The sequence below is a fragment of the Strigops habroptila genome, chromosome W (assembly GCF_004027225.2).
Source record: "Strigops habroptila isolate Jane chromosome W, bStrHab1.2.pri, whole genome shotgun sequence".
In the NCBI taxonomy this organism is placed as follows: Eukaryota; Metazoa; Chordata; class Aves; order Psittaciformes; family Psittacidae; genus Strigops; species Strigops habroptila.
Window position 1 is genome coordinate 13045770 of NC_044301.2, and position 27814 is coordinate 13073583.

At 42.0% G+C, this 27814-nt stretch overlaps 1 pseudogene; it reads left to right on the forward strand.

Moving 5' to 3' along the window:
* The window catches only part of LOC115619247, a 35622-nt pseudogene that overhangs the window by 2442 nt on the left and 5366 nt on the right, over positions 1 to 27814 (forward strand).

Sequence of the window (27814 nt, forward strand, 5' to 3'; positions counted from 1 at the left end):
ATATGTGGATACAGTAAAGTAAGTAAGTGGATACAGTAAACTAGCCAGATAAGAGAGAAGTCACACCTGTAGGTCTCTGTTCTTTATTTGATTTTATATAGAATAACACCACTTCTAAAGATTTTACTGTATTATTATTATCTGAAGGAATCTTGGGCACAAGATCTCAGTAAAGTCCGAGAACGAATGACGAAGTTTATTGATGATGCTATGAGAGAAACTGCTGAACCCTTTCTCTTTGTTGATGAGGTAAGAAAGATAATGATACTTTCTAGTAGCTCCTCATGGACTTTTCTTTCTTGTTAATAGGCTTCTCTTGCTACGCTGGGTTTCTTTTAGTCTTATGTGGTAAAAACATTTAAATTCAATATCTCTCTCTTTGTATTGTAGTTCCTTACTTTCCTTTTTGCAAAAGAAACCAGTATTTGGGATGAGAAATATGATTCAATAGATGTGCAGGACATGAATAATCCTTTGTCTCACTACTGGATTTCTTCCTCTCATAACATGTAAGTTACCAAAAGTCCCATTGTCTATCCCTGTTCAAACAGACCTAGTATGTGTTAGGAGAAAGTAAATTATGCCAGAAATATACTATGCGGATGTGTGAAATCTTCCTAAAGTGTGATGTAAATGTGGTAAATACAGTCTGTGGGACTTGTTTTTCTCCTTCTCTTAAGATCTTAGAGGGTTTGAGATACAACTGAGCTTAGCTGCCAGAAAACCCAACCCCTGAATCCTGTTACAAAAATAAAAAGATGTCTTGAGTTGAAACTGTTCCAGCTCTCTGCTTTCAAAGTTATTGAAGGAGCTTCCATTTTTAGCAAGCACCAACAGCCTTGTTGAGCTAGTGTCAGCACTAATTGTACCTGAACATAAGAATGCCATAAGGAACCCAGTTGTCCTGTGAGAAAATTTGATACTGTTAGTGTGATCCGAAGGGCAGTGGATTTGTTGCCTTGGGAAAGGAGGCAGTGATGTGCACTACTGATAGATACTCTGATAGTTTACAGTGTCACGAAGTGGAAAAGATTTGGTCCTGAGCAGGAAAGGAATATGGAGACCTTAAATTATCACATCTGCTGATCAGGGACTTGGCTATTCATGGTCTTTGCCAACATGACGAGGATTAGAGCAGAGGAGCCTGAGTCAGAGTACAATTTGCTATACATGCTCTGTTATTTCAAGTTTATTTTACAGCCAGAGCTTTGAAGGCCTGGGGACTGTATTTTTATTGTTACTGGTTTTAGAATTTTATGCTTAGTAACTTAGATGCTGGTTTCTGTATTTTGTGTTTTAAGGTATATATCCATCCCTTTTCCTTGGCAGTCTGTGGTATGCAAGCTCTTTAGCCCAAGTACAAACCTATGTGGTTATGAGTTTCGACTGTCTTCAAATGAAGGGGATTTGCTCATGTGATATTGTAATAAAAAGAAAGAAGGTGTAAAGAGAGGGAGGAGAAATGAGCAAATAAAATATTGCAGGGAATGAAGTGGATATAGATATAGCTTATAGGTATACTTTGAAGTATAGGGTGTGGTATCACTCTAAATACCCTCCACATCCCTCCAACATGATTATGCCTCAGCATGATGAGGTTTAGATATGTTTCAAAGCTCATGATTTCCTCTCCAGAAACGTGTCATCATTGGTTGATGTTTAGATTAAGCCTTTAACCTCCTATAATTTGGTGCATTAAAAAATCTGATAGTAACAGGTTCAGCAGAGTCCAGTTCTTCCATCACAAGTAAAAAAAAAAAAAAAGTAATTGTCCTGGGTTCAGCTATAGCAGTCATTTTTTCTCCTTCCTAGTAGCTGGTGCAGTGCTGTGTTTTTTAACTTTCAGCCTGGGAACGACGCTGATAACACTGATGTTTTTAGTTGTTGCTAAGTAATGTTTATTCCAAACAAGGACTTTCTCAGTCTCATGCTTTGCCAGGGAGGAGGGGAAGCCGGGAGGAAGCAGAGACAGGACACCTGACCCAAACTAGCCAAAGGGGTATTCCATACCACAGCATGTCATGCCCAGTATATAAACCGGGGGGAGTTACCCGGAAGGCCCAGATCACTGCTCGGGTCGGGCTCGGTATCGGTCGGCGAGTGGCGAGCAATTGTATCCTCTCCCCTTGTTATTTCACTAATCATTATTATCACTGGTGGTAGCAGTAGTGGTTTTGTATTATACCTTAGTTGCGGGACTGCTCTTATCTCAACCTGTGGGAGTTACATTCTTCCGATTCTCCTCCCCATCCCTCCGGGAGCAGGGGGAGGAAGGGGGGGAGTGAGCGAGCGGCTGTGTGGTTCTGAGTTACCGGCTGGGCTCAAACCACGACAAATAATAATAAAGAAAAAAATCAACATGCACTGTCCATGACAAGAGAAAAAATGTCACCTCATGAGTGAGTGGGAAATGGTTGAAATTGACTGCCTGTCTTCTACCATTTCCTTTTACTCCTTAGATATCTGACAGGAGACCAGCTTCAAAGTGAATCCTCCACAGAAGCTTACGTCAGGTGCCTTAGAAGGGGCTGTTGATATATCGAGTGTGAGTAAAGACTTTGTGGAGTGGTTTGTAACATGCTGCCCATACAAGTAGAGTTTCCCCTGTTTACCAAGAAAGAAAAAAGCTGAAATCAAGAAGTAGTTTGTTTTCTGAAGTTGAAGTTAGTTATATAAAAAACACTGATTGCCTAAATTGATTTTCATATGCCTCACTATTGCCCTGTTCATGTGCCGTGGTTCTTGTTCCCTTGGAATTTTAAGAGGGTATTTCTAAATCTTGTCTCACTGTACACTAAAACAGTCTTGGCTCTACTCTATGAAAGCATAGGATTGGAACTGGAATCACTTGTGTAGCTCAGATGATTGACAGTTTATTTGCTTTCATCGTAATACAGACAAGCCTAAGGCTTGTAATTTGGTGCCATTTGCCATCCTGTTCAACTTGCTTGCAAATCAGTTGATGTCTTGTGTATTTGTTTTCCACTAACTGTGTATGCATCTTCATCCCTGTGCTGGTATACCTTATTGAGAAGTTTGAATTTCATGTTATTTATTTCACCAGTCACTGCCTGTTCAATTTGGATAATGTAAAATGCATCTCAAATTAGAATTTCAGGTTTAAAAATTACAAAAGAGTTAAACTGTCAACTTGCCACTTGTTGGATTGTATTTATCCCTGTAAAATTATTGTGAACTAGTACACTGACATTATAGCTGCCTGGATTCCTTATTCCCAGATTCCAATATGATAATGCTTTGGGAAAATTTTATATCGTATTTTATTTGTATTGCTCTTTCTTACTTAAGTAAACTTAATTTCCTCTGTGAGAAATATAAATTAATCTAATAGAATATTTTATTAGAACATTTAAGTCTGTCACTGAGAATGTGGAACACCAAAGATTTGGATGTTTCTTTCTACTAAACTTATTTAAGTAACTAACTGCTTAGTCTCTTCCTTTTTCCACTGCTTGTCTTTCCTAGTGGATTGCTGGGATGGTCCTGATGGGAAACCCATCATTTACCATGGATGGACACAGACAACAAAGATCAAATTTGATGATGTAGTACAGGCAATCATAGATCATGCCTTTGTTGCATCTGAGTAAGCTTTGATTTGTTTTCCTTAAGCCTGTTTTCATACACTTAGAACTTTCTGAACTTTTTTCTAATCTAAAGCAAAAAATAATAGAATAATGACATTCCAGTTGTTTTCATTATTGCCAAATGCGGGTCTTTCTTTAATAGATTCGGTTTTGAGGAAAAGTCCCATTACATAACAATTTTCTCCTAAAGAAGAGTGCCCTAAAGCTTATCTCCTTGCTTGGGTCTTCTTTTGTTAAATTGAAGTGTGAAACAACTGCTGAATGGTATGTCTTCTTTTTTAATAATAAAATGCTACAAGTGACAAGTGATATGTCTGTCAGGTGATGTTCATGTTGTAGGGGAGGTCTTAGCTGAGAAGATGTAGAATTCATAGCATGCCTCCTGAACTGATAAAATGGGTTTAAATCTGCATCTCTGTTTTGCCCTTCTATAACTCGCACTGAGATATCCTTAGTATGAAAAATATTGCCTAAAAATCAGGAAAGAGATAAGTCTGTCATTGTCCTGTTTTTCTACTTTACCAGCTGCACATAGAGAAGTGTTATTTTGCCAAGTAGAACAGCGTCTGCACAGGCATATTGTGTTAATGACAACCATAATACATGATGCACTATTGTTTCACACCATCAGTACCATGAATGCAGTGTGATGCTTTCCCTACTTGCATTAAGGGATAGGCTACCCAGAAGGAATATTGAAGTATTTCCTGGATACAGGGACAAAATTAGAAAAGCCAAAGCTCATCCAGAGATGAAATTGTTGAGGGAAATGTAGGACAGCAAGAAAGGTTTCTGCAGTTGCAACAAAAGGAAGCTTAATTAAAACGTGAGCCTGCTGCTGAATTGGACAGGAGACTTAGTGACTGGAGAAGGCTGAAGTATTTGATGCTTTCTCTGCCTCAGATTTCAATATGGGGCCAGAGCACATGATATCCAAGGGGAAGTTCACAGAAGTAAGCTTGTTTAGGTTCAAGAGGTTAATGAGGGAGTCTGGCTGCTGTCTTCCACCACCTAGTGGATGATTATAGAGAAGATGGAGCCAGATTTTTCTCAGAATGCATGTGAAGGAAAACAGACACAATTTTGAGGAGAGGTGAAATAAATTTTCACATAATGGTGCTTTAGCCCTGAAACTGTGCCCAAAGAGCTTGGAAAGAATCTTTGTCCTTGCAGATATTCAAATCTTGGCTGGACAAAACTCTGAGCAACCTGGTCTAACCTAAGAATTGGGCCTTCCCAAAGAAGGTGTTTGGACTAGATGGCCTCCAGAGGTCCCATTTGACCTTAACACATCTATGATTGCACATCTGTTATTAATTGTTGTGTGTCTATTCCTTTTATCTTCTTGTTTGCTCTAAATATTTTCTTGGGGGGGTGGGGTGGGGGTGGGGGTGAGGGAGGGTGCTGTTTTCCTTGCCTTGCCAGTTGTAGCAAAAAGAAATTGTCTTCATTGACCTTTGTTTTCTCCATCAAAGATACACGCTCATTCTGTCAATTGAAGAGCACTGTAGTGTGGAGCAGCAGCGACACATGGCCAAAGTGTTCAAGGAGGTATTTAGGGATCAGCTTTTAATGAAGCCTGTTGAAGCCAGTGTAGATCAGCTACCATTGCCAACCCAGTTGAAAGAAAAAATCATCATCAAGGTAGGCTTGCTTTGTGTGCTGGTAGATAAAACAGGAAAACAAGAGCAGGAGCCAGAAATACTACTTCTGGCTTCACAGCTTAGCTGTTAGTTTCTGTTGAGAGACAAGAAAACCCATGCTTGAAGTGTGTACTAGCGACATTTTGCAATATTGCACAGAGTTCTGTAAAACTACATATTAAAGTGCTTGCTATTGGTTTTCTTTGCAATAAGTGTTGCTAGTTCAAGTGCCAGATTGAATATCAGCTGTTTTCTAAAGGTCTTCTAGCTCCTGAAATGTCACTACTAAAATTTCAGCAAGGGTTCACTGCTGCAGATGCTCATCATAGTCTTCTTACACAACGTGGCCTGCTTAAAGATGATTAAACTATGTTCTTGAATAGAAAGTTAGATTAGTATTATTAACTTTTTTCTTTTTTTTTCAAAGAATGCCTCTCATTGAAATAAACCAGATAGTACTTGCAGGCTGCACAATTAAATTGTCAGGATTGCTTGCAAACTTCAAAAATTGATGGGTGTTTACTAGCTCAGTGTGATTCACGAACCTCATGAAGTTCAACAAGGCCAAGTGCAAGGTCCTGCACCTGGGTTGAGGCAATCCCAAGCACAAATACGTTCAGCTCTGGGGCCCCCAGCATAAGAAGGACGTGGACCTGTTGGTCCATGAAGATGCTCAGAGGGCTGGAGCACCTCTCCTATAAAAGCAGGCTGAGAGAGTTGGGGTTGTTCAGCCTGGAGAAGAGAAGGCTCTGGGGAGACAGATAACCAAATGAAGATCTCTCAGACTGAAAGTTCAGTAGAACTTTTCAAAAGGCAAAAATCAGGTGGAGAATATGTGGGCTGCTCATGATCTCTTTAGTAAAATAATAATTACTTTTATCTATGCTTCAATTCTTCAGCTTTTATGAGTACTGCATCCTATGTATTAAACTTCTGAACAGATGAAATAAGGGTAGATAGATATAAGCATATACAGCTCTTGAATGTATGACTGGAAATAATAGCACCCCCACTATAAAGTGCAAAAGTTCTGTTTTGGATTTTTTTTTCCCTCCCAATCTGTCTGTCGTTACCTTGCAGAGCATAGAGGGGAGTTGGAGAAGCACATGAATAATACCATGACAGATCTGATTTAAAGGGAATTACAAACTAATATGAGTCTGCACAAGAGAACATCCATATCACTCTGTCCTGTCTAAAAGAGTATTGAAGAGTCTTTAAATAGATCAGCACCTGCCAGTAAGCTAGTTGTGTTATTTGGCTTTAGTTTGGAAAATGTTGTCAGTAAAAAGTCAGAGGCAACTCCTACTTCAGGGGCCTGTGAGATTTTTCAGATAAGCCTGTCAAGTTGAAATCTACCTACAGTAGGCTATGTGGAACTGAATGTAGTTGAGAACTACTAATGATGAGACAATCCCATCATTAACTGCAGTTAAGTATTTGAAGCCCCTTGAGCTGCTGTTTTTTGTGAGCACTCTCAAGAAAGCAGAACTTAGACCCTCTTTTCATAAAGTATTTCCCTTCTGCTCATTTTTCTTGTAGAACAGTAAATTCCCCATTCATTTGAATTCCTTATCGTTTTGTTTTGAAAATATAAATTGGTGTTTGCATTGTTGCATTCTTTCAATATTTGAATAAGACTGAAATTGATCACTGCTCCAAAGAAATGGCTTGACTGGGGAGTAGAGTCAAGGGTGACTATGAAGGTGATTGGATGGTTTGTGGAAGGAGAGTTCAGGGCTAGGAAAAGCTGAATTCCCAAAATAGTAGATTGTTATATCAGTAATAAGTACTTTGTTTCAAAATCATAAAATTAGAAATGCACTGTAAAAATTCTTATTCTCCGGTCTAGGAAGTGAAACGTACTAAACTGCACTTAAAAGAGAAATGGTTCCATGGAAAAATGAAAGAGGGGAGAACAACTGCTGAGAAACTGCTCCAGGAATATTGTGCTGAAATGTGTGGCAAGGATGGGACATTTTTAGTTAGGGAAAGTGAAGCTTTCACCTTGTCATTTTGGTATGGTGATTGTCATAGAAGTTTTATGTGGGTTTTGTTTGTTTTATGGCATTGTACAAAAATGTGTGTATTTTTTAAGTATGCATTTATAGCTGAGAGGAAATATGACTAAAGAGTTGTTAAAATTACTATAATGTTGTTGACAATATTGTGAAAGACTACTTTCTAAATGAAACTTCATTGTTAATATAGTGCATTTTGGCAGAGTAGGTTTTATTTGAAGTGTTACAGTTGTCAAGAGAGGACTGACTGGTTTGATTCCTCCCCTCACCCCCAAACTTTTCTGGTGCTCTGGCAAGATATAGGATTTGTTATTTCCTCAGGGGCAAAATTTGATCTTTTCATTTAGGGATAAATTACTGGTTTCTACACTGCAAAGGCAGTCTCATGAGTGTACATTTATTAGCAGAGATTGATCTTTTCAATTAAAATATCCTCTAGAGGGAAAATAATAAAGACTTTTTGGGGTGTGTATCTGTGGCTTTGTGGTAGTCTGGGTTTGTTTTTTCTTCTGGTTGGGACATTATGAGGAATAGTGTATCATCAGATGTATTTCTGACTCAGAGAGCTGTCGGAGCAAATTTTGCAGGAAGTAAGTTTATGCCAGATTTTAAGCCATTGTGGGTTGAAAATTATTATTTTGGGTCCTGTAATCTTACTTGTCAGGATTTTTGTTGCTGTTCTTTGGTTATTTTACAAGATGACACACGTTTCTTGCCTCACCAAGTAGTTGGCCAGGAATGGGTGAGGAAATGCTTCAAAAGAAGAAAACCTGTTATAAAACCTTTCTTTTCCTTATGCCTCTCTTGATTTCTTCAGGAGGTCAGGTAGAGTCCAGCACTGCCAGATCCATTCTTCGAGTGATGGGGACACTGAAGGACAACCTCACTTTTGATAGCATCTATGATCTCATTCAACACTACAAGGAAGCCCACTTATGACGTGCTGAATTTGAGCTGTGTCTGACTGATGCTGTGCCTAATCCCAGCCCTCGTGAGACTAAAGATTGCGTACAGCAGAAGGCAAGCACCAGGGTTGTTATGTCAATGTCCTTTGCATTGTTTCAGATGGTCTTGTATTTTTGCATAGAAAATTCCCTGGATTCAGGAGCACACCTGAGCATTGCTTCTCTGCCAATGTTATAGGAATAGGCTTCCCTGAAAGATGCTGAGTAAGATCACTGACTTTGTAAGAACCTGGTATAACAGAGAGCAGTCACTGGGAAAGCAATTTACTAGCAGTAACTAGGAAAATCAGTGAGAACTGTAATGCTGTGGAAGTGTGCCAATTCCTCCTGTCTCTGCTCTGCGTTTTACAACACCTAGTGGATTGGATTAGATATTTAGAAGTTGGCTATGGCCTAGCAACTAAGTAGTCATGATGTGCCATCTGGAAACATTATTACTGGGGCGGTGAGTCCAAACAGTTACATTTTCCTGATCCTCCCCTCCACCTCACCCCTGTCAAAGTTGGTTAGGCTGATTTTGCCCCATGCTGGTAGGAAGTAGTAGCTTGGGGTTTATTTGCAGCAGGTGTTTGCCTGATGTAGATCCTGGACAGAGCTTGCTCTTGTTTGCTGACAGAACACTGAAATCACTGCTCTTTGTTGTTTTCTTTGCGGTGAGAAAAAGCAAATCTCCTTTGCATGTGAAGTATTGATCTTCAGCTCAATGACTGGAGTGTTGGAATGGAAGGTTATAGGCTCTTAGGAAAGACAGGCCAGGCAGACGGGGAGTGGGTGTACCTATTTATGTCAATGATAGGCTGGAGAGTATGGATCTCTGCCTGGGGACAGGTGATGAGTCAACAGAGAGCTTGTGGGTCAGGGTCAAAGGGAGAACAGCAATGGGGGACATTACTGTGAGGATCTGTTACAGACCGCCTGATCAGGAGGATGAAGCTCTCTATAGACAGATAGGAGCAGCCTCACGCTCACAGGACCTTGTCCTCATGGGGGACTTCAACCACCCCGATATCTGTTGGAGGGATGGTATGGCCCAGCACAAGCAATCCAGGAGGTTCCTCGATTGTGTGGAAGACAACTTCCTCTTGCAAGTAATAGAGGAGCCGACAAGGAGAGGTGCAATGCTTGACCTTGCACTCACCAACAAAGAGAGGGGGGTGGGGAATGTGAAGCTCCAAGGCAGCCTTGGCTGCAGTGATCATGAGATGGAGGAGTTTGAGATCCTCAGGACAGTGAGAAGGGCATGCAGCAAGATTACTATCCTGGACTTCAAGAGAGCAGACTTTGGCCTCTTCAGGAACCTGCTCATTAAAGTTCCATGGGAACTTAAAAGGAAAAAAGAACCTTATAGAAGGTGGAAGCGAGGACAGGCAGCCTGGGAAGAATAGAGGGACATTGTCCCAGAAGCTAGATACCAGGTCAGGAAGGCTAAGGCCCAATTAGAATTGAGTCTGGCCAGGGATGTCAAGGGTAACAGGAAGGGCTTCCATAGGTATGTCGCAAACAAAAGACAGACTAGGGATAATGTGGGCTCTCTCCAGAAGCTATCGGGAGAACTGGCTACCCTGGATTTGGAGAAGGCTGAGGTTCCCAATGACTTCTTTGCCTCAGTCTTCACTGGCAAGTGCTCTGACCATGCCACTCAAGTCTTGGAAGGCAGATGCAGGGACTGTGAGAATGAAGACCTTAGGCTCACTGTAGGAGAGGATCACGTTTGAGATCATCTTAAGAACCTGAACAGCACAAGTCCATGGGACCTGATGAAATCCATCTGCGGGTCCTGAAGGAGCTGGTGAATGAAGTTACTAAGCCACTGTCCATCTGATTTGAAAAATCATGGCAGTCAGGTGAAATTCCTGACAACTGGAAAAAGGGAAATATAACCCCTGTTTTCAAGAAGGGGAAAATGGAAGACCCAGGGCACTACAGACCAGTCAGTCTCACCTCTGTGCCTGGCAAAATCTTGGAGCAGATTCTCCTGGAAAGCATGCTAAGGCACATGAAAAACAACGAGGTGGTTGGTGACAGCCAGCATGGCTTCACTAAGGTCAAATCCCGCCTGACCAATTTGGTGGCCTTCTATGATGGGGCTACAGAACTGATGGACAGGGGCAGAGCAGGTGACGCCAACTACCTGGACTTGTGCAAAGCGTTTGACACTGTCCTGCATGACATACTTGTCTCTAAACTGGAGAGACATCAATTTGATGCATGGAACACCCGGTGGATAAAGAACTGGCTGGATGACCGCCTGCAAAGACTTGCGGTCAATGGCTCAATGCCCAACTGGAGATGGTTAATGAGTGGTGTCCCTCAGGGATCGGTGTTGGGATGGATCCTGTTCAACATCTTTGTCAGCAACATGGACAGTGGGATTGAGTGCACCCCCAGCAAGTTTGCCAACGACACTAAGATGTGTGGTTCGGCTGATATGCTGGAGGGAAGGGATGCCATCCAGAGGGACCTTGACACGCTTGTGAAGTGGGCTGATGCCAACCTCATGAAGTTCAACCAAGCCAAGTGCAAGGTCCTACATCTGGGTCGGGGCAATCCCAGGCACAGCTACAGGTTGGGCGGAGAAGAGATTCAGAGCAGCCCTGCGGAGAAGGACTTGGGGGTGTTGGCTGATGAGAAACTGAACATGAGCCATCAGTGTGCGCTCGCAGCCCAGAAAGCCAACTGCGTACTGGGCTGCATCAAAAGAAGCGTGACCAGCAAGCTAAAGGAGCTGATCCTGCCCCTCTACTCTGCTCTTGTGAGACCCCACCTGGAGTACCGTGTGCAGTTCTGGTGTCCTCAACATTAAAAGGACATGAAGCTGTTGGAGCAAGTCCAGAGGAGGCCACGAGGATGATAAGGGGGCTGGAGCACCTCCTGTATGAAGTGTCGTGGTTTGAGCCCAGCCGGTAACTCAGAACCACACAGCCACTCGCTCACTCCCCCCCCTCTTCCTCCCCCCGCTCCTGGAGGGATGGGGAGGAGAATCGAAAGAATGTAACTCCCACGGGTTGAGATAAGAGCAGTCCTGCAACTAAGGTGTAATACAAAACCACTACTGCTACCACCAGTGATAATAATGATTAGTGAAATAACAAGGGGAGAGGATACAATTGCTCACCACCCGCCGACCGATACTGTTGCATTAAATCAACAATGACAGCTTAGAAGAACTGTTGTAATTTAGTATAAATTTCTTGCTCCTGTGTTGCTTAGTAGTGAAAATACCGAAAGGGAAACACAAAAAGCCTTTTGTGTTCATTCTGGAACCTAAGAATCCAGAAGATCCATGTGTTGAGTTTGCAACTGATAAAGTAGAAGAACTCGTTGAATGGTACCAAAGTATCTGTGAAATCACTTGGAAAAACTACAAAAGAGGTATTGCTAAAAATCTATCCATTGTTGTTTTTTATAATGCACTGCTATAAATTTGCAATAGGATTTGTCTTTAGCTGATGTACACTGCCAAACCTTGCTAACACATGGTCTTTCATTCTCTTGCATGTTGCTCTTTGTTAATTTTACTGATACTGTAAATCTTGTTAACTAAACTCTTTTGGGAATGGTATGTAAATTAGCATTTTGTAAATGTATGTAATGTATGTAAATGTATGTATGTAATGTATGTAAATGTATGTAATTTCGTAAATTTGTTAACAGGAGTTTTTCAGCGGAGTACTGTCTGTGTTGCACCCTGCACCTCAGTGAAGTGCACTTAGTAGTACAAAGTAGATACCGTTACAGTTTTACATCTGGTTGCACTGGTTCAATCCTAGAGTTAAGCAAAAAGAAATTCAGATATCAGACTGTTCTGTTCAGAGTTATGAATCCACTAGTGAGTATATGTGAAATCTGAGCTGCCTTTACCTAAACTCTTCTTAATCCTGATTACTAACTCTGCTTTCCAGTGAATGCAGTGGCACTGGTAGTGAATTGTTTGGCTAATTATTTATTTGTAACTAATAGGCACATTCTGGATTTACCAGATCTCCAAAAGTAGTATTTCCAAATCCTTGTCTAAAGATTAAAGGATTCTGCCTAAGTTTAGCTTCTATGTCCCTCTAAAGGGATATGTGTGCCACTTAAAGACATTCTTCAGGACTTGCTTTTCCTGTTCTGATGTATTAATTTATCTCCCAATAATCTTTTCTAGTATTTAAGAAGTCTTTGACATGACCAGAAAGTCCTTACAATGACTATGCTTAAGTATACTCTTTCCTTTGCTTTTATTCACTTTTTATTAAGCGGGTGATTATGAGTGATGGAAAATATGTTTCAGTATCATGTTGACTCATGCTGTTTATCTGTCATCTGGAGCGGTAATGCTCTGAGGGTCATAATAATCCTATTTATAGCAGGCAGGTTGGTGTCTCAGGCAGAGGACTGCAAATTCAGCAGAAGCAACGGGAGCTGTTGACCTATCATTAGGGGAGGAGAGAGACAGTTCTTATGCCAGGTTTCCATTTAGAAATAAAAATAAGAAAAAGAGAAAGGTGACCTAGAAGTGTCTCTAAATGGAATGCTTTTTATGGTACAACACTGGCTCTTCACGAGCTTGGCAGCTTTTTCTCCCACTGTACAGTTAGAGAAGTTGTCGTGGTTTGAGCCCAGCCGGTAACTCAGAACCACACAGCCGCTCGCTCACTTCCCCCCTTCTTCCTCCCCCCACCCCTGGAGGGATGGGGAGGAGAATTGGAAGAACGTAACTCCCACGGGTTGAGATAAGAGCAGTCCCGCAACTAAGGTATAATACAAAACCACTACTGCTACCACCAATGATAATAATGATTAGTGAAATAACAAGGGGAGAGGATACAATTGCTCACCACACGCCGACCAATACCCAGCCCGACCCGAGCAGTGATCTGGGCCTTCCAGGTAACTCCCCCCAGTTTATATACTGGGCATGACGTGCTGTGGTATGGAATACCCCTTTGGCTAGTTTGGGTCAGGTGTCCTGTCTCTGCTTCCTCCCGGCTTCCCCTCCTCCCTGGCAAAGCATGAGACTGAGAAAGTCCTTGGTTGGAATAAACACTACTTAGCAACAACTAAAACCATCAGTGTTATCAGCGTTGTTCCCAGGCTGAAAGTTAAAAAACACAGCACTGCACCAGCTACTAAGAAGGAGAAAAATGACTGCTATAGCTGAACCCAGGACAGAAGTATTAAACACTCTGTGTTCAAAGATGCTTTAAAACTAATTTCTGTCATCCGGGAGGCTTTTCTCACAGTGTGGCCTCTAGAAAGTTCAAATGATAGACTGCTGCATGGGGCAGGGACAAAGCTGAGGAAAGGCCCTTTTTGCCAGTACAGTAATGTCGTGGTTTAAGCCCAGACAGTAATTCAGAACCACGCAGCCACTCACTCACTCCCCCCCTTCTTCCCCCCCACTCCTGGAGGGATGGGGAGGAGAATTGAAGGAATGTAAACCCCACGGGTTCAGATAAGAACAGTCCAATAGCTAAAGTATAATACAAAACTACTACCACCACTAATAATAATAATGATAAGGGAAATTACAAGGGGAGAGAATATAAAACTAAAAGGGAAAAGGGAAAAAAACAATAAACACAAGTGATGCACAATATAATTGCTCACCACCCACTGACTGATACCCAGCCTGACCCGAGCAGCGATCTGGGCCTTCTGGGTAAGTCCTCCCAGTTTATACACTGGGCATGATGTGCTGTGGTATGGAATACCCCTTTGGCTAGTTTGGGTCAGGAGTCCTGTCTCTGCTTCCTCCCGGCTTCCCGTGCCCCTCCTCACTGGCAGAGCATGAGAGATGGAAAAGTCCTTGATCAGGGTAATCATTACTTAGCAACAACTAAAACATCGGTGTGTTATCAGCATTGTTCCCAGGCTAAAGTTGAAAACACAGCACTGCACCAGCTACTAGGAAGGAGAAAAAATAACGGTTACAGTTGAAACCAGGACAGTGTGTTGTGGGGTTGTATTTGGAGGACAGTGGACATGTGATGAGCCAGCCATATGAGGGCCTCTTCTAAGCATGCAGCCGCATACCAAGAAGAAGATAAGAGGATGTGAACCAGCCATCAGAGAGCTTCTTCTAAACACATAGCCGCATACCAAGAAGAAGATAAGAGGAAGAAAACATCTGCAGCCAGATACATGGGAAGAACACCAGGAATTAGGTGATCCAATAAGGACACTTACCGAGCCGCGTGATTGCCTCGTGCAAGAGGGCTTTTACCAATCAAAAGGTGCATGACCGCATGTAGAGATAGAAAACTCTGTATATAAAGGGATCGTGGGAACAATAAAGTGGCTTCTGCTTGATTCACATTGAATCGTGTAGGGTCCATTGTCGTCTCTCCTCAGTTGGTGACCCCGACGTGATCGTCATACGATAGTACCGGGAGCAACCCCGAAGGAGAGGACTGGCTGGAGAGCCAAGCCAGCGGGACTGGAGTCGGGACGGATCGGAGGACGGTCCGTGAAGAAAAAGAATGTACGTTGCAACGGGACACCCTTGGAGGTGAGCAGCTGGTAATAAGAGATGGGTCAGAGTGTAACAAAGGAAGAAAGTGAGATTGTGAAACTGCTCCTACATATACTCTCTAAGAGAGGAATTAAACACGATGAGCTTGTGCTCCGAAACTTATTAATATGGTGCCGAGAGAACGGGTTCCCCCCAGATCCACAGGCCGCTTTTAAGGTCGAAACTTGGGAAAAGGTTGGGGAACGGTTATGGGATGCCGTAAGTGACGGCAACAAAGAAGCTAAGGGACTAGCAACAACTTGGAAGCTGATTCTAATGACCCTTCAAGCAATGAGGGCAGTGCGATCAGCTGCTGCCAGAGCTTTTATAGCTTTACAGCCCCCATCGTCTAAGATCAAAGTTTTCGATCGGCTCCCTGTCCCTTCCCCCGCTGCCCCGTCGGCATCTCTGACAGAGGACTAGATGGATCCCCGGAAAAACGAGGGGATGGAAGTGAATGAATCCTGGTCCGTACCACTGCCTCCCGACCCTTTTGTAGAAAAGCCACCCAGGGGAGAGCCACCACCCGTCCCGCCCGACCCATCTCACTCCAAGAGCCAGCCATCGCTTTTTCCACCTCTCCCTCCATCCACACCTCCCCCACCAACGTCTCAGTGAAAATCATCCATGCTCGAGCCCCACAGGGAACCAGACTGGGCACAGAAACTGCTTCAAAAGTTGGAGGACTTGGAAAGAGATAAGATCGCTCGAGAAGAACATGGGGGGGGAGGAGGAGGGCGCAATAGCAAGCTGCGGGAAACTCCAGGGGGTGGAGGGAGGCGAGAGGCGAAGCTGCGGGAAGATCCAGGGGGTTGGGGGAGGCGAGAGATGAAACTGCCAAAACTGACGGGGACCCAACACGATGATGGAGAGGGATTATTCCGAATGTGTTAGTGAAAAAAAAAAAAAAAAATTGCAAAAGAATTTGCAAAAGGATAGAAAAAAGGAGGATTTGAGACAAGGAAGTACAAAATGCAATATAATCTTTTGTAAATAAGAAAACTTAGTTCTAAGTAACTTTATGCTTGGTGGCTTTGTATATAACAACAAAACTTTCCAATAAGGGTCCTTGTCTAAGATGAATCGTTGCAGCTGACATAGTTTTGGAACCTTATGACCTTTGCACAAAATTTATTGTAGCCAAAACAGGATTGTAGCTAAGGAGTAGCTGAAACTAAGCAGATGTTCAGGAGGTGATGTAGCAAAGTTAACTGATAAGTAGAAGGACAAGGAGAAATCACTCATTTATGCCAGCAGTGTTACCGAACTAATTAAGTTGGCAAGTTCTTAACGAGTTCTACAGATCAATTTGGCGACCCAGATGGGACGCTCTCTGCTCGGCAGCAGGACCCGCTGAGAACAGGGTCCCTAGGGCCCCCGGGGAATTTTCCCGGAGGGACCCCTCGACTCACTCGGATCACTGCGGGAGCAGACAAGGACCATCTTTAAGAAAGTATTCTTTTGTAAATATTGTTTTGTTTTGGTTAACATTCCGTAAGTCGTAGGAGACATCCTGCACAGGAGTCTGTTTGAAGTTTGGATTTTGGTGGGTTAACCTTTTGTTTGGAGCCTTCTGTAAATCAAGATATAGAAATCTCGTAAGTAAAGGTGTATACCCAGCTGCTAGCGCTCGATTGGTATACATTTGGATTTGTTTCTGTTTGTGACTTGCTGGTATTTGACCTAGTTTTGTGGATTATCACAGTAACGATTTTGGTGTTGACGATATAATATGGTTAAGGCTGCACTGTATGTTGTGATTGTGTCATTAATAGTTGTTTGTCTAATTGGATTTTGTTTGTGTTTTAGGTATTGTAGTTGTGTGGAGTATGTTTGTGGGATCCCTTGTGTGTGTGTAAAATTAATAATGGGATATCAACAGAGCAAAGTAATGTATGCAGATATGTTTTTCATGTTAAGAAACCAGCAGGAGTGGCAGAAGGAATGTGGAATTAAGAGAGCTCTGCCAGATCCCTTAATTTTAGCTTTGGAAAGGGACAGGAGCAATTAGAGAAAGGTCACATTAAACCAACCACAAGCCCTTGGAATACCCCAATTTTTACAATTCCAAAGAGAAGTGGCAAATGGCGCCTATCGCATGATCTGAGGAAAATTAATGAGGTCATGGAGGATATGGGGGCGTTACAGCCTGGATTACCCTCCCCAAATATGATTCTGAAAAATTGGGACATTTTAATTATCGATTTAAAAGATTGCTTTTTTACCATTCCCCTGCATCCAGAAGATTATCAGAAATTCTCTTTTTCTGTACCGAGCGTAAACAAAAGTGAACCTATGAAAAGGTACCACTGGGTAGTGTTACCGCAGGGCATGAAAAATTCACCAACCATGTTCCAGGTTTACATGGCCTGGGCACTTACTCCGGTATGTGAAGCGCATCCAGACTTGCTTATTTATCATTACATGGATGACATTTTGATAGCCGGAAAACAGCTGAATGGAGACCAATTGATTGTTGAATTACAAAATGTGTTGCAGTCAAACGGGCTACAATTGGCCCCTGAAAAAATACAAAAAACAGAAGTATGGAAGTATCTTGGCTGGGAAATCGACAAAGCAGTTATTTGACCTCAAAAGGTGGAACTCCGGATGGAGATCCACACCTTGAAAGATGTACAAAAATTGTTAGGAGATTTAAACTGGGTGAGGACCTATGTGGTATTACCAATGAGGAGTTGGCACCTCTGATGAGGTTACTCAGGGGAGGAGGTGGTGCAAACGCACCCCAGACGTTGACAAATGAGGCCAAAGAGTCTTTACAGCAGATTAGCATAAAAGTTAGTAAGGCCTATACCCATCACTGGAAGCCTGATTATGGGATAGGTTTAGCAATAATCAATAGTGAGCAGCACCCTTTTGCTGTAATACTGCAATGGATTCCTGGAAGAGATCCTTTGCGGTTATTAGAGTGGGTGTTTTTATCGGCACAGTCAAAGCGGACAGTTACAACATGAATGGAGGTGCTAGCACAATTAATCATGAGGGGGCAAAATTGAATTGTTGAAATAGCAGGGAAAGAACCATCTTTTATCATAATACCTTTAGTGGCAGAATATTTAGCTTGGGCTTTGCACCAGTGTATTTTATTGCAAGTGGCATTGCTGGATTATTTGGGTGAAGTAAAGGTGCACTATCCACCACACAAGTTTTTTAGTGTACTACATTTCTGTCAAATAGAAGAGCAACCTAGACGCTCTGCACGTCCGGTAGACGGTGCTACAGTCTTTACAGACCCAGGAGGAAGATCTCAAAAGGCTGCCATCACGTGGCAGGCCAACGGGCAATGGCATGATGTAGTTTTAACAGACTGTCAAGGCTCCACACAACATTTGGAGTTGCGAGCCGCGGTAGAAGTGTTTGCTCGATGGAAGACAACACCAGTCAGTGTTGTTTGTGATTCACTGTATGTAGTAGGAGTTGTATCACGTATAGAACAAGCATTGCTGAAAGAGATAAACGATGAGGTATTGTACAAACTATTTCAGAGGTTGTGGCTATTGCTGTCAGAAAGACAATGTGAATATCTTATCACCCATATTCGGAGTCACACAGGAATAATCGAAGGCTTAGCAGAAGGCAACCGGAGAGCCGACAAGCTGGTAGTGCCGCTATGGGTGGCTCCCTCAACGGACCGGTTCGCGCAAGCCAGACGGTCTCATGACTTTTTCCACCAGTCAGCCAAAGTACTGCGCTGCCAATTCGGGCTGTCTGAATCAGATGCCCCGGGCATTGTCCAGTCGTGCCCCGATTGTCAACAGTATACCGGAGGCTTGGCTCCTGGAGTCAATCCTCGTGGTACTGGACCTTTAGAAATTTGGCAAATGGATGTTACGCATGTCCCAGAATTCGGTAAACAAAAATATGTGCATGTCTGCTTGGATTGTTTTTCTCTTGCAGTTTGGGCTACAGCTCAGACTGGCGAATCTAGCAAACATGTGCAGCGTCACATTCGTTCGGCTATAGTGGCCCTTGGCATGCCACGAGAAATCAAAACTGACAATGGCCTTGGCTACGTAGCTCGTTCCACGCAAGTGTTTTTCCAGCTCTGGGGCATTACTCACGTGACAGGTATGCCCCATTCACCTACCGGTCAGACTATGGTCAAACGTATGAATCAGACATTGAAGCGTTTGCTTCAAAAACAAAAAGGGGGAGAAAGTACTATATCACCAACAGATAGATTAAACAAAGTCCTATATGTGTTAAATTTCCTACGATTGCCGCAAGATAGCTTGGTGCCACCAATGGTAAAACACAGGGCTGGTCTACAAGGAGGGTTGGAAGAAGTTAAGAGCAGACAATGTAAGGTAATGATTAAAAACGGGATAACAGGGGCCTGGGAAGGACCATTTAAGTTAATCACATGGGGAAGAGGATATGCATGTGTTGTTACAGATACAGGAACCAGATGGATACCAGCCAAGTGGGTAAAGCCATGGCAAGAAAAGTTGCATGACCCACCCGCAAACACCCCAGCACCTAAGGACTCCGTGCCATAACTGTGGAACTTGGGAGCCTTGGAGTTTGTGTGTTTGCGAGTATTGTGGGGTCAGATGGTATTGTCGAAGTTCTAGGGCACGCGCGGGGTAGAAGGTTATCAGTCACAATGGTTCAAGGGATATGTGTCAAATGACATATTGTTTAAGTTAGAGCTCAATATTACTTGTCAACAAGGATACAACTGAGGCCCGATTGTAATGATCAGGTACAATTTTGGGATGTGCCGTCTCGAGTTATCGCCTCCTTGTTTGCACCTGGAGTAGCTGCAGCAAAAGCATTAGGAGACGTGACTGAGTTAGGGTGTTGGGCTGCAAAGTAGATAAAGTTAGCATCAGAAGAACTTATGCAAATGCTTAATGATGTAGATAGCACAAGACACACTGTTTTGCAAAATAGAGCTGTAATTGATTTTTGCTTTTAGCACAGGGTCACAGGTGTGAGGATTTTGAAGGGATGTGTTGTATGAGTCTGTCTGACCATTCGAAGTCAATTCATAAAAGTCTCAAGGAGATAAAAGACAACATGAACAAACTAACGGTGGTCAATTCAGGTTTAGATAAGTGGTTAAGGGGTTGGGGCATAACGGGATGGCTTTTAGATCTTTGTAAACAAGGCATTGTAACTTTAAGTATAATTGTGATTGTATTGTTAATCGTTCCCTGTATCTTAAAAGGAGTGTCTAACATGATTAAGAATTCCTTGAAGAAAGTTTGGCTGGTTCAAAGAGATAAAGGGGGAATTGTGGGGTTGTATTTGGAGGACAGTGGACATGTGATGAGCCAGCCATATGAGGGCCTCTTCTAAGCATGCAGCTGCATACCAAGAAGAAGATAAGAGGATGTGAACCAGCCATCAGAGAGCTTCTTCTAAACACGTAGCCGCATACCAAGAAGAAGATAAGAGGAAGAAAACATCTGCAGTCAGATACATGGGAAGAACACCAGGAATTAGGTGATCCAATAAGGACACTTACCGAGCCGCGTGATTGCCTCGTGCAAGAGGGCTTTTACCAATCAAAAGGTGCGTGACCGCATGTAGAGATAGAAAACTCTGTATATAAAGGGATCGTGGGAACAATAAAGTGGCTTCTGCTTGATTCACATTGAATCGTGTAGGGTCCATTGTTGTCTCTCCTCAGTGTGTCTTACCCCCCCTCCCCCCGAACTAAACCCAGTGTGAGGCAGTGCTCACCAGTGGGCACCCGCTGCAGCATGCCCTTGGTGGGGTTCCCCATTGCCAGCCAGCTCCTGCATACCGTGTGGGATCTGCCAGCTCCTGCATGCTGCTGCTGAGCTTTTCTGTTCCTTTCCTTTCCAGCAAGTGGCTCAAATCAGCCAACTCGGAGCCTGATTAATCGCAGCCCCTGAAGCCTAAAAGTCAGCAGTGTCTCACATGCCAGCAGATGTTTCTCTTTTAGATAGATATGGATTGGTTCTTTTTTTTTTTTTCTGAAATAAAGAGAGCTTGACCAAGATCCAACCCCCCAACTTCTAAAATAAAAGCTATAGCAGTACCTCAGTGTGCAGAGAAGCAACTGGAGGGTCTCCACTAGGGTTACACAGGGCTGGCTGCTGCTGCATTTGGAGTGATGGATTGATTGCCATGGTAAATCACCGGAGCCTTTAAGACTGTACTCAATATCCACTTATAAAAAAACCAAACACAATTCCCCAGACTGCTTAATAATCACTCAGGCCTGCCTTAAAATACACTAAAAAAGAACCTTTTCAATCAACTATCATGGAATTTGTATTATACATTTTCACTGGAGGTGAATTCATGGGAGGACGGGCTCAGCAGCAGCAGCCACCAAACGACCTTCTGCAATGCTGGAGAGGCCTTTTGGATCCTTTTACAGTCCAATAGCTAAAGTATAATACAAAACTACTACCACCACTAATAATGATAAGGGAAATTACAAGGGGAGAGAATATAAAACTAAAAGGGAAAAGGGAAAAAAACAATAAACACAAGTGATGCACAATATAATTGCTCACCACCCACCCACCGATACCCAGCCCGACCCGAGCAGTGATCTGGGCCTTCCGGGTAACTCCCCCCAGTTTATATACTGGGCATGATGTGCTGTGGTATGGAATACCCCTTTGGCTAGTTTGGGTCAGGTGTCCTGTCTCTGCTTCCTCCCAGCTTCCCGTGCCCCTCCTCACTGGCAGAGCATGTGAGACTGAAAAGTCCTTGATCAGGGTAATCATTACTTAGCAACAACTAAAACATTGGTGTGTTATGAGCATTGTTCTCAGGCTAAAACCAAAACCACAGCCCTGTACCAGCTACTGAGAAGGAGAAGAATAACTGAACCCAGGTCAAGTAAACAAGCTGAATTTTGGGGAAGGAAAAAGCATGGTGAGTCAGCAGTATGCTACAATACAGTACAGGTTTTTTATGACTTCATTTTTGGGCAGTGTCCGTTATACACAAAAAGTAAAACTAATCTTCACATATCTTGTCATCTCTGCTTAATACTGACACTTGCCATGCTCTTAGGAATGGTTGTTCATTGCTATCTCTCCTGCTTGGTTATTACTAGAGTGTTATGTCTAAAGATGAGCTCTAGAAGTGTCCTTTGCTATTTGGAACTCTGATCACTCTTAAGCAATGTTTGGTAAACTGTGGTGGATAACTACGTACAATGAGGTTTGTACAGCTTTTTTCCAAGGTTATTTCCAAATCTAAATGCCGTTTTCCTCTTTGCTTTTCTTAGAGTTCAATGTATAATCTCTGGTTCAGTGAAACATTCTGGAAACCCATGGCTCCCTAGCTCTGATTTTCATTCCTCTTCAGTTTGTCTTGTTGAGGAAATTCTTTTGGGAGACTTCCTAATTGCTGCTGCTTCATAACCTCTTGTACCAAAGCTAATGACTGTTCTGTATGGGACTCTTCTGATGTGTTTTATTGTGTAATTGCTTCTTACGCTCGAAAAGCCTCCAGCCCAAATGTTTACACTCAGGACAAGTCTTGATGATTTTAGGACTTCCCAGTCTTTGGTTGCAGGGACCATTGCTCAGCTTCCACAGAGCAGGTGCTTGCAAACATGAAAGTAAATAGTGGGTTTATTACTGATGATAACAAGATTACATGTGATTTTCCACACATAACATTATTGGTTTGGTGCACAAATAGAAAGCTACAGGAATGATGCTTGTAGGGTTTGGATTTAGCTGTTGGGGAGTCACTAACAAGACATAAGTCCTGATCAGGACTGTAAATAAATAGATGCTTCACTACCCTTTGCATTTTTTTTGCATACATTTGCATTTATGTGAGTTATAGAGTTGAGAATGTAACTAAAATTAAGTAGAGTCACATTAAAAAAAATAAAAAAATTGTTGCCAGGTTTCTGAGTAGGACTAATCAGGGAAACACTGAAATACTTGCTGTCGTGGTTTGAGCCCAGCCGGTAACTCAGAACCACGCAGCCACTCGCTCACTCCCCCCCTTCCTCCCCCCGCTCCCGGAGGGATAGGGAGGAGAATGGGAAGAATGTAACTCCCACGGGTTGAGATAAGAGCAGTCCCGCAACTAAGGTATAATACAAAACCACTACTGCTACCACCAATGATAATAATGATTAGTGAAATAACAAGGGGAGAGGATACAATTGCTCACCACACGCCGACCGATATCAAGCCCGACCCGAGCAGCGATCTGGGCCTTCCGGGTAACTCCCCCCGGTTTATATACTGGGCATGACGTGCTGTGGTATGGAATACCCCTTTGGCCAGTTTGGGTCAGGTGTCCTGTCTCTGCTTCCTCCCGGCTTCCCCTCCTCCCTGGCAAAGCATGAGACTGAGAAAGTCCTTGTTTGGAATAAACATTACTTAGCAACAACTAAAAACATCAGTGTTATCAGCGTCGTTCCCAGGCTGAAAGTTAAAAACCACAGCACTGCACCAGCTACTAAGAAGGAGAAAAATGACTGCTATAGCTGAACCCAGGACACTTGCTTAAAGAAAAAAACCTCAAGAACACAACAACCGCCCCCCCCCCCCCCCCAAAACATACCTCCAACTAAACCCCAAACCCACTTGGTTAGCCTGTTCTCTGAATTGGGTCTTAAAGTACATTACATTTGTGCAAGTGGCTAAGGTATCAGATAGGAATCTGGGCAACAAAGAATGCATCAACTTTGTAATTTCATTAGAGTGTACCCTGGCGTTACTGTACCATAATGCTCAGTGTATCTGTAATCTAAAACTTTGTTACGTTTTACAGGAGAACAGGTGGAAATACTGGGAAAAGAATCAATTGATTGCTATTGAATTATCTGATCTGGTCATCTACTGCAAGCCAACAAGTAAAACCAAGGACAATTTACGTATTTCCTTTAACATCACATCTGAATTTTACCCTTTCTACTGTCTTTACAGATGTTAGTTGAAATTTTAGAACTGAAGATAAAATCTATCCTTTCTCTACTGGAAAACAAATTTCTGCCTCACCCATGCAGTTTTCAGTGGCACTTTGAAATTGTACACTAGGAACTTGATGCTATTCAACTGTCACAAAAAACCTGTCACAAATTTCTAACTGGTTAACCCTCTCATAGGTGTCTTTCATGGGGAAGCTCACTAGTGATGTGTCAATTGACTTTTTTGAGATGAAAAACTCTGGTTGAACACTTGTGATTTGTTTGTAAAACCCTTCAAAATGGATGTGCTGTGCATCATGAAATTTTACTGTAAGAACCTGTTTGCCATTTATGTAAGCTATTGGAATGGTATATAGTTTCATAATATAAATGAAAACTGGTGTCTGTGTAAGTGCAGTGTGGAATCTGACACTGAAATATGTACTACTTACCCCAGCTTTTTGTCATTGCTGCCGGAGAAGCCAGCAAATGTGCCCTTTTTCTTTAAGTTTCTTTGCAAACATTTTTAATAAGCTGTCAGTGTGGTCAAGACATTGTAATTATAGTCATTGTTTGAGGCATTGGCTAACCCTGGTTCACCCTTTCTTCTCCCCATTTAAACCCAGGAAAAGATATCTCATTTAAATAAGTGTTATAGTGGTTAGAAGTACATTATTAGCAATGATGGGAACATGACTATAGACTCTTATCTGCCCTGTTGCAAAGTGTGTGGCAAGCAGGTAATTTTAACTTTCAGACTTGATGCTAAACCAATTTGCTGTGTCTGCATGAAAACTGTGCCAATTATTGCATTAAAGGACAAAGCAAAACAAATTGAAACAAAGTGTTAGTAGAAATGCAGTATAAATGTCGACTTCTCTCTTCCTGTAGTAACCTCTCTTTTTCCTCCTTACCCTGTGTAGAAAATCCTGATTTCAAAGAAATCTGTTCCTTTGTGGAAACCAAAGCAGAGATCACTGTTAAGCAAAAGCCAGATGAGTTGTTGAAATACAACCTGAAGGGACTGACATGTGTCTATCCTAAAGGACAGAGGGTCAACTCATCCAACTATGACCCATTTCGCCTCTGGCTTTGTGGGTCCCAGATGGTGACTCTTAACTTCCAAACACCAGGTAATACTCTCTTTAAAAAAGGATATAATCCACCTTCTATTTCACCATAAATAAGCCACTTTCTGGCCCCTCTGCCATTCTAGTCACTGTGGCTGTCCTATTTATTTGTGCTTCCCTGCAAGAAGTGATGTGCAAGAAAAAAGTTTGGTTTTGAATGTGTGGATCGCCTGATAGAGCTGGTCCCCAAAAATCAGCCTTCAAAAACCCCGTCTCTGAGCTTAATTTAGCCCCAAACTCTAAAAGGTTTATTTCACCTTGATTCTTATGATAAGCAGGCAGAAACATTTCTACAGTATGTTTCAGGTGAATGAACAGTTGTTCAGCCACAGGGAAGGCTGTACTCCACTTTCTGGTAAGAGCCAGCTAGCTTATGACACATTGATAGGAAACTAATTGTGAATAGAAATGGGTTTATTGGGATTAAAATTGGTGAGAAATGGCCTGTGAAGTTTAATTACTGAAGGGAACCAAGTCTTCCAACTTACCTTTCCAGGTCTTTCTGATAAAGTGTTGACAAGAAAGAATTTCAGAGAGGAGCCATTAGTCTGGTACTTCCTTAGCTTTATTCAAATAGGGATCTTCTTCTGTTATGACTGTTTAACTCTCTCCTTAGATAAATACATGCAACTGAACCATGCCTTGTTTTCACTTAATGGATGCACTGGCTATGTTCTGCAGCCAGAAAGCATGCAAAATGAAGAATATGACCCAATGCCAAATGATTTGAAGAGGAAATTGCAGATGATTATGACAGTGAGGGTAAATCTCTTTTGTAAATTGTGTTTTTTACAAGTCATAAATATCTATAAAATGAAAAATAAAGCTATTATGTTTCAGAGCAAGATCTGACAAATTGTCAAAATACTGTTTTTAAATGTCAGCATGTGAGAATAAAACTTAATTCCACTGGTTCCTGAAAAGAAATCTATATCTTTATCATGCTAATGGAACACATGCTATAGGACTGAAAACACAATCCTGGGATAATTTTATGTAATTAATTGCTAATAAAAATTCCAAATGAACTAACTTGCATTTCCAATCTAATGACTTCTCAGTAGTAGGGTCCTACTGGAGATTGGTTAGCAGCAGACTAACTAGTTCAGAGATTCCCAGTGTGGAAGATAGATAGATATTTATAATGAAATATAGAAACTAAGCAGAAAAAATAATAAGCTGACCACCCCTTAATCATATTTAGTACTCTGTGACTTAATCAAAATGTCATTCTCATTTTTCATGGAGAGATAGGTTTGTCATTTGAAAATTATGCCATGTTGTCTTCTCATGCCAAACAGGAATTCAACTTGTTTCTGTTCTCAGTTGCTATACAGTAAGAGATGTCCTTTAAAAATATGCTTTCTGAGAAGAAACACATTAACTACTTTTTATTATAGTTTAGACAAGAGGTAAACAGGGGCTGTGAATGTAAAGCAGGAATGTCTTAAAATAGATATGTAATAAAGACAGAAGAAAGATAACAAAACTTATGTTACAGGCCCGGTCTGGAACTGCATACTGTGTGTAATGAATGTCAGCTACAGTATCTTACAATGAAAATCACTGAGTTGCCCAAATGGACAATATTATTAATGGTGGCACAGATAGTATGTTTAATACATACAAGCATATTCAAGAGAGGGAGTGTGTATTTTTGCATGTTCTTCTGGATCCACCCCCCTAGTTCTGTAGGCTACCTTCTGTACAGAAATAATGCTGCCAAGTTTCCTTTGGAGGTGGTTATAGCTAACTCACAGTTGCTTTTGCAGGTTTTAGGTGCTTGTCATCTCCCTAAACCTGGTAGAAGCATCACTTGTCCCTTTGCAGAGGTAGAGATTTGTGGGGCTGAATATGATAACAACAAATTCAAGACAACAGTTGTGAGTGAGTATGTGTGGTTTTCTGTGTTGTAGGGATATGGTTATACTTCCAGTGTGCTTAAATAAAGTGAGTAGAGGATGACCATGAATTTACGTTGCCTGTAATTGGCCAGCAACCTATATAGGGAGGACCAAGTTAACTGTTGCTCTGGACTACAGTATTATTCTCTCGCTTGCCTCAGGGCCAGATAATTTGAGAAATTTCAATGTATTTCAAATTTAGGAAAAAAAAAAATACTGTTGCAGTTTGTAAAAACCCCAAAAAGTCGCAATTCTGTTATGGTTTTGTAAGTTTATTTGCATATTTTTAAAATCTGCTGTCTTGAAAGTGCCTCCAATAGCGCTAGTCAGTTCGCAAAAGTCTGGCCCAAATGAGGAGTTACTACTGTGAGATCCAGACTGTGTTTATTTAAACTCAGGTTCTAAGACTGGCATGCCCTTGGAGACAGCTTGGGTATATAGGGCTGTAAAGTAGCATAACTTGCAACGCAATAGAAGTTTGATCAAAGCTCACTCCTGGTGGGTTCTGGATAAGGGATGTGTGTTATGAACTTCATTTAAGTGCACTGAAATGGGGCAATATCTCAGCCACTTAATATTTCACCATTTAATATTTCACCATTTAATATTTCTAGATACAGCAGTGTTTTTCTAATAGACAAGGTTCTAATTATCCAAACCACTGATACCAGTGGAAAATAAACACAGAATCAGGAGAAGAATGTGCATTTTGTGGGAAGTGGCCAAGACTTTAGAGAGCAAACCTCCTGGCTGTGTCGCACATACCAAATTACTCAGTGTTCTATAAATGACTATAAGAATTGGGCCATTGTACATTAGTCTTCCCAGTGCTTTTCATGTTTTTACTCTGATATGGAGCATGAGGTTCATTAATATGAGCAATGAATTAGCTTTTTTTTTTTTTTACAGATATGTGTCCAAGGAGATTTTATATGTTTAATTACAAATAATAGCTTTAATGATAGCTTTTCTTCATGGGTTTCCATCCCTGCCAAGTTTCCTCCTATCTTCCCCCTCAAATAAACAAATACAAACCTTCTGAAGCAAGGTTACAAGAGGAGACAGATGGTAAATAGGATTTTTGGGTCTTTGTATCCCCAGAAAATGTCATGGGATACATACCCATATGTGAATGAAGTGAAATCATTGCTTCATAC